Raw genomic sequence first — 12,057 nt, 5'->3', positions numbered from 1 at the left:
GAAAGTCCAGTCTCCTGCCTGTCATTCCTGTGTGGATTGTAAATTAATAATGCCTCCTTTCACTTTCAAAAGTGGACAACAAATTATCTGTGACCCGTCACCACCCTGCCTTCTTAGTTCCTTGTCTGCCCATCTCCAGGGGCCGTCACGTCCACTGTACTGCAGTCCTCACGCTTCCCCTGGCCGTATTCTGGCCATGTCACTCGGAACCGTCTTACTTCTGACATGGAAAACGCAAGCATCTCTCTTTGACCATAACTCCTCTCCTTCCACTTACTCCCATTTTTTCTCCTTTCCCCCACCCACCTTACATGCCTTGGTGCATCTTGTCGATCACTCTTGTCATCATCTCACTGGTCCCATGGGCCTGGTATCTCACTCGCCCAGAAATTTTCCAGTGTGGATTCATCCATCATCAGCCTTCTTTGGACTGGCCTGGACTGGCAAGAGATGCTGGCGAACCTCACACAATCACATAGTCTGAGGCCACTAAATTCTTGGTGGAGGAAATGGCATCATTGAGTATGTGCTTCTGACAGGACGCCTTGGCTACAATGTAGGGCATAGACTGGGGTGAGGGTGGGGTGCCAGCAAGCATGAGACCAGAGAGGAGCTATTCATTCACCAAGAGTTTACTAAGCACCTGCTCTGTGCAGGCACTGTTCTAGGCACTGGGGATAGACGGTCAACAAAACAAACAAAAATCTTTACTCTCAGCAAGCTAACAGTTTAGTGGAGGGATTTAGACAGTAGACAAGTGTATTAGTCTGTATTACACTAATAACAGAACTATGGGAGATATCTATATCTATATCATCTATATGTGTATCATCTATATCTACATATAGAGAGAAGTTTATTGTAAGGAATTGGCTCCCATGGTTATGGAGACTGAAAAGTCCCAAATCTGTATGGCAAGCTGGAGACCCAGGAGAGCTGATGATCCAATTCCAGTCGAAATCCAAAGATCTAAGAACCAGGAGAACCGATGATGTAAGTTCTGGTCCCAGTCTGAGTCCAAAGGCAGGAGAAGACCAACGTCCCAGCTAGAAAATGGTCAGACGGAGAGAGAGAATTCTTTCTAACTCAGCAGCTTTTTATTCTATTCAGGACTTCAATGGATTGGATGAAGGAGGAGGGCAATCTGCTTAATTCAGCCTATGGTCATCTCATCCAGAAGCACCCTCACAGACACACCCAGAATAATGTATGACCAGGTATCCGGGTGCCCAGTCAAACAGACACCCAAAATTAACCATCACCACATGTAAGCAATTAAAATAAATAGTACATTAGAAAGCGTAAGTGCTAAGGAGAAAAAAAAATAAAGGAGGAAAGGAGAATAAGAAAAGTTAGCTGTCGAAGTTTTCCATGGGGCAGTCAGGGTCAGCCCCTCTGAGGAGGTGACAAGCGAGGACCTGAATGAAATGAGGGGGTAAAACTTTGGGATATCAGAAGGAAATGCATTCCAGGGAGAGGAAACAGAAGGTTCAAAGGCTTCAAGGTGGGACTAGGCTGGCCGTGTTCAAGGGACACAGAGTAGGACCCAGGAGAGCAAGAAGGAGGGTAGACAGTGATAAGGTTTCGAGAGGAAACGGGGTCCCATGCAGAGCCTTGTGGGTCATTGTAAGGATCGTGGCTTTTATTGGGTGTGACAGGCAGAGGCCCTGGAGGGTTCTGAGTGGAGTGACAAGATCCGACTTTCACTAGAAGCAAGTGACCACGGAAGCATAGACACTGGTTGGAAACCACCACAGTGACCCAGGCAAGAGATGACGGTGGCTCTTCCAGGGCCTCTGAGCTTAGCAGGGATATTGGACTCTCGACCCAAACACCCACACGCAGTGTGCCAGTGTGCCCGGTGCCGAGGTCCTGACACAGGCACACGGTAGGAGTCCTCTAGATGACTCCAGATCACAATGTGCTAGTGAGTTCTGCCAAAGCCCATGGGTGTGGGCAGCCCGGAATCTGAGGCGGGTCAGCTGTGGTCCATGTCCGCTGGCAGAGTGTGCCTTGTTCATGGTTGGCTTGCTGTGGCACGGCCTAGGAAGATCCCCAGGCACAAGCTTCCCACAGGGGTCAGCTCCAAGTCGGCTGACCTAAAACAGCTAGAGCCCACAGAGATGCCTCTGCAGACCAGGGGCCAAGCAGCCACCCTCCTCAGGTCCCTGCGTCTGCCTTTCTCATCCATGACTCCCCTTAGCCAGAGCTGATAGGGCTGGACACTTGATCTTGCCCAGGCGGCACAGTTTTCTCTCTTGGAGTGAGAGAGACCCAGCCTACTCCCAGCCCCCGCCATCATCCCAGAGCAAACCCTGCCCTTGGCTTGGTGGAAAGCCAGGCTTAGTGGAAACTCTTGCTCCCAGTGGGCAGGCTCCAAGCAGGTCAGCCACTCCTGACCCCTTCGCTGTGTCCGAGGGGCTCCCCTTTCTCTGGATCCTTCATATCAGTCCTCCTCAGAACCTGTGAAGGGGAAATGGATTTGTTCTTGAATAAGAGGTCAGACTCAAGGGAGGACTCACTGACCCCTGGGGCATTATCATGATCATCATTAAAGCTGTAATTAATTTCACAGTGTGGACTTGTTTTTCAGAGTTGGTCACTGCCCCTGGGAATTTGTAATCTGAGACAGATAGACTTGTTTAAGATCCGAGTAACAGAAAAGACATTTGCAAACCTCAGGCAGAATTCAGAACTCCACAGATGGAGAGAACCTGAACTTATGCTGAGTATATCTTAGATATGCCACCAAACGTATAAGCAACAAAAGAAAAAAATAGATAAATTGGACTTCATCAAAATTAAATTTTTTTGTGCTTTAAAGGGCACAAAGTAAAATTTTAAAAATAAGTAAATAAAATAAAGTAAAAGGATAACCAACAGAATGGGAGAAAATATTTGCAAGTCATATATCTAATAAGGAATTTGTATTCAGGATATATAAAGAACTATTACAACTCGTTTATAAAAAGACAACTCCTTTTTTTTTTCCAAAATGGGCAAAGGATCTGAATACATATTTCTTCAAAGAAGATATACAAATGGCCATTAAGCACATGAGAAGATGCTCAATATCATTAGTCATTAGGGAAGTGCAAATTAAAACCACAATAAAATACCACTTCACAGACACTAAGATGGCTATTTCTTTTTTTAAAAAAATGAAAATAGCAAGTGTTGGTGAGGATATGGAGAAGTTGGTGGTGGGAATGTAAAATGGTGCAGCTGCTGTAGAAAACAGTTCCTCAAAGAGTCAAACGTTGAATTACCACATGGACCGAGAAATTCCACTCCTAGGTATATACCCCAAAGTGTTGAAAACAGTTACTCAAACAAATACGTGTACACATATGTTAATAGTAGCACTACTCACAAGAGGCAAAAGGTGGAAACAACCAAAATGTCCATCAACTGATGAATGAATTTTAAAAAAGTGAATATTATTCAGCCATAAAATGGAATGAAGTACTGATACATGCTACAGCATAAACCTTGAAAACACTCTGCTAAGTGAAAAAAGCCATACACAAAAGAATTCATTTTGTATGATCCCATTTTATATGAAATGTCCAGAACAGGGAATTCTACATGTAGGGAGAAAGCAGTTTAGGGGTTGCCAGGGACTGGGGAGAGAGTGGGGAGAACCGGGAATGATTGCTAATGGGTATGGGGTTTCTTCTTGCGGTGATGAAAATGCTCTGGAATCAGATAGTGGTGATGGTTGCACAACTCTGTGGATACACTAAAAAACACTAAATTGTGCACTTTAAAAGGATGAATTTGTGTACGTGAATTACACCTCAATTAAAAAAAAAGACCCAGTGTAAATTTTCAAGTCATGTAGGGACCCGTTCTTCAGCGCCCCCTAGGGGTGAACAGACTCTGGTGTGTTGCCTCCATCTTGGGCTGTGTTGAAAGAGGACAGCTCGGGGCATGGAACAGGAGCCCTTTCAAAGTAGCTCGAGCAAAGGGGAAGATTTGCCCGGTAAATGCAGGAATAGCTCGTGATGCCTGAGGCCAGGCAGTGCAGGACTCACAAGGTGTGAAAACAAGAATGGAAAGTTGTCTGGAACTAAAGCAGCCACTCTCCCAGCCTCCCTCCTGTCTCTGCTCCAGGCTCTTCAGCCCCCGGGGGATGCTCTTCGTCTCTATTTATGTACGAATCCTCATGACTGCTCCCGAAGGCTCTACCCCTGAAGAGCTCAGCACTGGCTAATATCCGACCCCAACACGACATGCTCCAATTCTAGGAGACACAATCTGATAGGACTGAATCCAGCTTCTGGATTGATTCCCCCAGGTCAAAGATGTTCAACCACAGTCCAATCAGCTGTACCTCAGAAGAGTCTGGGGGAAACGGGTCGTTTCTCTTGTATCTTAAGGATGGTCTGCAGCACTACGCAGTAGGACAGACAGGGCTGAAGATCACTTTTGTTCTGTTTCTCTCTGTGTGTCGGCTTTGCTTCCTCACCGCAAGCTGGTGTTTTCCATGTGGCTGCAAGCAGCTCCAGATCTACACACCTTGGAGAAGGAAGGATTCGTCTGCTTCCAGCCTGAAGAATCTCAGAGAAGGGACTTCCCTGGTGGCACAGTAGTTAAGAATTGACCTGCCAATGCAGGGGACACGGGTTTGAGCCCTGGTCCGGGAAGATCCCACATGCTGCGGAGCAACTAAGCCCGTGCGCCACAACCACTGAGCCTGAGCTCTAGAGCCCACGAGCCACAACTACTGAGCCCGCATGCCACAACTACTGAAGCTCGCGCGCCTAGAGCCCGTGCTCCGCAACAAAGAGAAGCCACCACGGTGAGAAGTCCGTGCACCGCAACAAAGAGTAGCCCCCACTCGCCGCAACTAGAGAAAGCCCGCACGCAGCAGCGAAGACCCAGAGCAGCCAAAAATAAATAAAGTAAAATAAAATAAAATAAAAAAAGAATCTCAGAGAAGAATTCTGTTTGGTCGAGTTTAGGTCATGGGAAGGTCCTGAGGTCAGTGGAAACCCAGAGGATGGGTAATAATCCAGCAAGGTGCTCCCTCTATAGACATGTGAATGGGGTGGGCATGGTTCCCAAGAAAAGGAAGGGATCCAGAACTACAAGGTCCTTTATAGGGTCCATAAAAGTTGGAGATTAGGAGAGGATAAGACCACTAGCCTATCTGATCAATATGTGAGAGCATCTTGGAGGAAGGTAGGAGTTGAGGAGTATTTCCATGATAGAAGAGTTATCATCTGGTGCCTTCAAAGCTGCCAAGTCACTAGAACAAGGCATTGGGAACCCTCTCAACAGATTCTGACAATCCGAGGAGCATCCAGGGAAGCCTTCACCAATAAAGCACCCTAATACACATGCCTGGTAAGAACCTAGCACATGCTCACTACTTTCGCATGCCAAGAGCACCTCCGCAAATGAGTTCCTTTCCCTGCTTTTCAGATAAGGGAAACCGTGGCTCTGAAAGGCAGTCACCCATCCCGGTGGAGCAGGATTCCTTGCAGGGCTTCTGACTCCAGCTCAGACTCCTCCCATTATCGTGTACTGCCTCACCCTTTGCAGACCTCTGAGATGGTGCGGGGGGTCAGGGCCGGGGCTGGGTGTGGAGCCTGGATGTGTGCGGCCAGATGGAAGAAGCCCAGACCTCAGGAACTACAGTCACAGGGCATGTGGCCGTCGCTAGGCACGTCGAAGCTCCTGTGGGAGCTGCAGGGGCGGAAGGCAGGCGGAGTATGTGTGTGTCTGGGAAGCCACATCCTCCAAATAAACACATCCGTGAGGGAACTGGGGCACCTCCCTGTGACTGAGGCCATTTGTTTCTGAGCAGTAAACTGCGGCTGACCGGGAGACTGGCCGATGCTTCCAGGAAAGAAACTCATCTGATGCTCCACCAGCCCCAAGATGCCTGCCTCCAGGGCCTCCCCCAGCCCCCGACTGGGGCCCTTCTGTGGTCACCGTCTCTGAGGTGAGAGACCTGGAAGTGGTCACTTTGTTCCAGGGAAGTCTTGAGGGAAATGCAATCACTGCCTACATGTCCCTGTAGGGCTCAGATTTAAGGCAGAAGCAGCAGATGTGTCCTGGAAACACTAGAGACGACAGAGAAAGGAAGATTCCCACCCGACGGGACAAGAGACTTCTAGTGGTTGGCGATGTCTGGAGAACGAATATGGGTCACTCTGTGAGTGAGTGGGCTGCCTGTGGTTAGAGGTGTACCAGCTGAGCTTGAATGTCACCACGGAGGAGAGACGAGGAGGGAATTGCAGCCACGCCGGTGGATTAGGCTATGTGACTTTCAAAGTCCTCTCCCAGCCCTGAACTCAAGTAGTACTCCTCCTCCTCCAAGCTTTAGTTCCATTCCATTCCTTTTGTTCTAGGGAATACTTCTGTGATGAACATTCCCACTTCCCAGCATCCTTCCCACTCTCCCAGCATTCCAGAACAGCTGCCACGCGGTTCTGGTGGGGCTGACCCCACCCCCAGCCCTGGGAAGAGGCCTTGGTTTGCCTCAGCCAATCAGCATGACCCCATCTCTTGCCAGAGTGATGGGTTACTGGGCAGGCAGGAACTGAAGATGAAGGCAACCGGGGCAGAGTATTCCCCCAGACACAGGTTTTGGTTCAGGCGTGGGCACGGGACCTCAGCAGGACAAACCGGAGGGCAGCCCAGGACTACCATGTGATGGCTGTGGGAAGGATCCCTCCCTGTCCCCGTGGGCATGACTGAAGAAGCACACACCCAATGTAACAGGTGCACTCCATGCCCTCCCCATATCTCCTGTCCCATTTCCCATTGCCAGCTCTTGATTTCTGTTTTTTTCAGCCTGAAGCTTTTTCTGGCTGCTGGAGCCCACTCTGCCTGCTCCCAGGACAGGCCAGAGTAGCTGGTCCACTTGGTGGGATAACTCTGATACATGGTTTCCCAAAATTCCTCAGTAGGATTGCACTCTAGTTTTCCAAAGATAATTTTCTTGATAACCTTTTATGGACTATTTCCCTTCTCTATCTCAGTTTCACATTTTCCTACTAGTGTTTCCTGGGATATCTTCCCAAATAAACTACTTATTCTCACATTCTCATCTCAGGATCTGGGGCCGGGGGTGGGTGTGGGAGAAGGGACCTAGCTTAAGGCACCTGGATTGTTTGCTGACAGCCAACCTGAGGCTACATGGGAGCCAGTGTTAGGATGAGACCAAGACATGGAAGAAGGCAGGGCAGGACAATGAAAAGTGGGTCCCTGGGAGCACTGACGAGCTGTTGGATCCACCGTGCTTGAAGTCTGCCTTCCCTCTAGACATTTCATTTTTGTGAACAACACATTCCCTTTCTAGTTTAAGCCGCCTGGAGTTGGTTTTCTATTACTTGCAACTGAAAGCATGGTGAGCGATGTGATTCACAACGTGGATAACCTCAAGCATGGCCTTGCAGATTGGGGTGATGGACAATGAATGTTTGATAATAAGGCAGGGAGAGACAACCTGCCCGGGAGACGGAGGAGATGGACGCAGTTAAACTCGCATCTCTGCCACTTAGCAGTTAAGTGGATGAGGCACTTACTTTTCCTCTCTAAGGCTCAGTTTTCTTATCCATAAAATAGGAGCCTTTCAGGGTTATTGTGAGTTCTGAAAAACTAACACTTGAAAAGTAGCTAGCCTGTAGCAAATGGTCAATAAATCATAGGTATCGTTGATAATAGAAGAAGGAAAAGAAGAAGGAGAAAGAGAGAAGAGAGAAGAAAGAGAATTTATTCTGTGCCCTTGAAGACGCTAGTGAACAGAAGTTCAGAGTGGGGGAGGGGAACAGGGCGTTGTCCAGACTGATTGGAGAGGGTCTATCTTGGGATGCAGGGAGGTAATAATAGTAGCTGACAGCTCTTTCTCAGCACCAGGCACTGTTCTGAGCCCTTTTCACTTGTAAATTCCTTTAGTCTTCTCAAAAACTCTATGAGGCACATGCTAGTATTACTATCACTCACCACTTTGCAGAGAAAGAAACTGAGGCACAGAGAGGTTGAGTAACTTTCCCAAGGTCACACAGTAAGTATGTGGCAGAGTCAGATGGGAACCCAGGCGGTCTGAATGCAGAGCCCACAGTCTTCACCTTACTGACTCTTTTCAGCCCCAAGATAAGGGAAATGCCACAAATGTTGAACGGTTTTCATTACAGGATGAGACGTCTGGGGTCTACCCGTAGGCAGTAAAGCTTTACTGACACTGGCCTGGGGACAGTGAGAACATTGCATAAACCCCTGGTAATTGGTTAAATAGCTATGGAGTCATCCCAGGAACCAGATTTTCATCCCATTCTTCCCATGGTAACAAAACCTCCAGTGCATTTTCCAAAAGCGAAACCAGAGAGCTGAGAAGCTGTTCTTAACCCCTCTGAAAGATAAGAGATTATGTAGGAGAAAGAATGAAAGATAAAATAAAGTAAGAAAAACTTCCGAGTGTTCGTGAGACCCTGAACTGTGCTCTCGTAAGAGGTTGGGAAACATCCTTTTCCAAAGAAGGCAGATTTTCACCCACCTTAGGATGGTTTCGGGGCTGAAGGAATACCATGGGACCCTTCAAAAATGAACTCCAGCAAAGCAGATAACTGTTCTTTCAAGTTTCATGTCACATAGCCCTTCACCCGAAGACCTAAAAAAGTATTGCAAAGATATTTAAAAGCTACGAAATAAATACATCACAGTTTTGAGAAATAAGAAGAAGATATAGAAGTGAACCAGAAACCTGGAGGAACCTTTAGGAAATCCAAAACAGATGATGGGCTCTGATGGGAAGAGGGAAAGCGTGGCACAGGGTATACATGGCTATGATAGCCGTGGTACGTCCAGGGCAAGGCATCTCGACTCAGCTGGAGTCCGGGAAGGGGACCGTGGCTGGAGCTATGACGTGGGGAGGCCTTAGGATCCTGGCCGTGAGCGAGGGCTCTGAGGGGATGGAATCACATTGGAAGAAGTCACTCTGGGTAGAGTGAAAAGAGATCAGGGCGAAGGATATCAGAGGCTGGGCAGAGGGAAGTGACTGTTCAATGACCAAGTATGTAATTTCTTCACTGTAACCCTGACTTCCCTTCTTTGTTGGCTTCATCACCTCTGTCACGTCCCCCTGAAGGTTTGCTGCAAGACATTGTTTGTTAGGGAGGTGAGGGTGGACGTACCAAAGAGGGACTAGAAAATGTTTGGGCTCCAGTCTGTTCATGGGGTCTCGTTCTCTTTGCCCTTTCCTCCTGCCCCACCATTTGTGTCATCTTCCCAGGCTGAGCCATATCCACACATGACCTTGCTCTGAGGCCTCCAGCTCAGAATGTTGAGCCAATTCTCCTCCCTTCCTGACAGGTTCGGGCCTTCAAAGCCCTGAGGTCGGGATCGTTAAGGGCAGGGGGTTGGGATTGAGGCCCTGACTGGACGGGCACTGAGAGAGAGTTTGGGAGCAGAGGGTCTTCTCACAGGACTGGAGTCACAGCGGCCCTGACTTTACATCCCCAGGGAGAGCAAATCTCTGCCTCTGAGAAAAGAAGGGGGAATACTTCTGGCCGAAACTGGTGGGTTGAACATTGACATTAGCGTTCACTCCATCCCACTAAAATGACAATAAAAGGGTCAAGATATAAACCCACAAAAATAATAAGACAAGAAGAGGGGATTATGCAACATAATTTTCCAGGGTGGAAAGCTGACGGGAGAGTGTAAATGACTTAGCGGACCAGAGGTAGCGGAATCACAAACGGGCAGGTAGGAAGCCAAGAAGCAAGTCGATCTACATTACAGAACCCCTCGAAGGCTTGGAAACAGAAGACATCCCTTTCCTCTGGAAGTGGGTGTGAAGGTGAAGCCAAAAAGAGGAATGATCGGTTAAAAGTCTGTTTAATTATCCAACTGATTTGAAAACTTACACCAACACAAAAACCCTCACACAAATGTTTATAGCAGCTTTATTCATAATTGCCCCAAACTGGAAGCAACTAAGATGCCCTTCTATAGGTGAATGGATAAACAAACACACAAAATTGTATATCCATACAATTGAATATTATTCAATGATAAAAAGAAATGAGCTATGAAGCTGTGAAAGACATGCATGAATTTTTTTTTTTTTTTTGGCCACACTGTGCAGCTTGTGGGATCTTAGTTCCCAGGCCAGGGATTGAATCCGGGCCCTCGGCAGTGAAAGCGTGAAGTCCTAACCACTGTACTTCCAGGGAATTTCCACACGGATGAATCTTAAATGCATATTGCTAGGGGGAAGAAGCCAGTTTAAAAAGGCTACATACTGTATGATTCCAAATATATGACATTCTAAAAAAGGCAAAGCTATAGAGAAAGTAATTGCCAGTGATTGCCAGGAAGCAGGGGAGGGTTGAATTGGTAAACCACTGGGGATTTTTTTAAGGACTTTGAAACTGTTTTGTATGTTACTGTAATGGTGCATTTGTCAAAACCCATAGAAATTTATAGCACAGTGAAACTTAACATATGCAAAATTTTTAAAAAATCACTTAGGAGTTCATCAGACCCCAGGATGGAATGTATAACATGACAAAACAATCTAACTCTATTGCAAATGTATAAATGAGCCTGATTGAAAGGGGCCAGGGCGGGAGGGTGGTGGGGAGAAGTTGCTGACCTAAGTCACTTTGGAAATGAAACAAGACTAAAGGCAAAAGAAACTGTACATAATCACTATATTCTAGTTGCACTCTAATTCTTTCCCATGAGTTTACAGGTTAACAGTTCTGATACTGCTATACATGTGCAGTGGAAGTGAATAATTAGGTAAATGCATGGAGACTGGTTTCTCACCGTTTGAGTGGGAGGTTACAAACAAGTAAGAAGAAGAGGATGATTCATTTCTTAATGGATTAGAGTGGGAGGTAACAGTATGAATTTACATTTAACTTAGTATAGATACCATACAGATGGTTACATACAGAACTGTTTATAGATATGTATATATATATGGTTTAGTGTACACACATACAATTTTTGTTCTGTCAGCTGAGCGAGCCTAGAAGCTACAACATCGCAATATCAATGAACATACCCAGCACCCAGATCTTGGTTTCTAATACCTCTCTCCAATAAAAAGAACCAGGACTCCTTGGAAAAATGGCTGGTTCTAGAACTGGGGCAGGAAATATACAAACAAGCCTGGGATGGAAAAGTAAGAAAGTGCTCGCACATACATAATGTACACGCAATGGTGAGGGCATGTCCAAGGACAAGGGCACCAACTGGAAAAGCTCCTAACAGCCAAAGTTGGAACAATTTGAGCAACTAAATAAAGTAGTATTGATTTATAACTCAAAGTATAAAATAAATGCCCATACTGATATAAATAATGATTAAATAAATAAGCAGAGGAGACTAGTCAAATCTCCTGTACAGAAGAATTCCAAATAATTTATGTAGATACTCTGCCCTCAAGGAGGTAGAACATAACACCCCAGTCCTTAAATATGGGTTGTGCATAGTGACTTCCTTCTGAAGATTACAGTATTGGGAGCTGGTGAAAAGACTCACTTTAGAAGGGAGAAACCTGACAATCAGTACCTCAGTCAGGTGATCAAAGTTAATATCATCGGTGATAAGCCATGTTGGTATCATGTCCTCTTGATATGAAATGATGAGAATGGTGCTGTGCCTCTGTGGTCTTTCTCTCAAGAACACATAACCCAAGTCTAATCACTAGAGAAACATCAGAAAAATTCCCGTTGAAGGACATTCTACAAAGTACCTGAACAGTATTTCTCAAAATTGTAAAGATAATTTTAAAAAACATGAAAATTTTGAGAAATTGTCATACCTAAGAGGAGCCTAAGGAGACATGAATACTAAATAGAAACTTTATTTTTTAAATCCACAGAAACAATAAATGCTAGATAATGCTAGCTAGAACCTAGAACACCTTGAAGAATCTACTCAACTAAAATATATAGAGGGGGAAAGAAAGGAGGAGGGATAAACTGGGAGATTGGGATTGACATATACACGCTACTATATATAAAATGGATAACTAATAAGAACCTACTGTATAGCACAGGGAACATTACTCAGTAGTCTGTAATGACC

This window comes from Balaenoptera ricei, chromosome 16 (genome assembly GCF_028023285.1).
Source record: "Balaenoptera ricei isolate mBalRic1 chromosome 16, mBalRic1.hap2, whole genome shotgun sequence".
NCBI classification, from domain to species: domain Eukaryota; kingdom Metazoa; phylum Chordata; class Mammalia; order Artiodactyla; family Balaenopteridae; genus Balaenoptera; species Balaenoptera ricei.
This window is presented reverse-complemented; position numbering follows the sequence as displayed.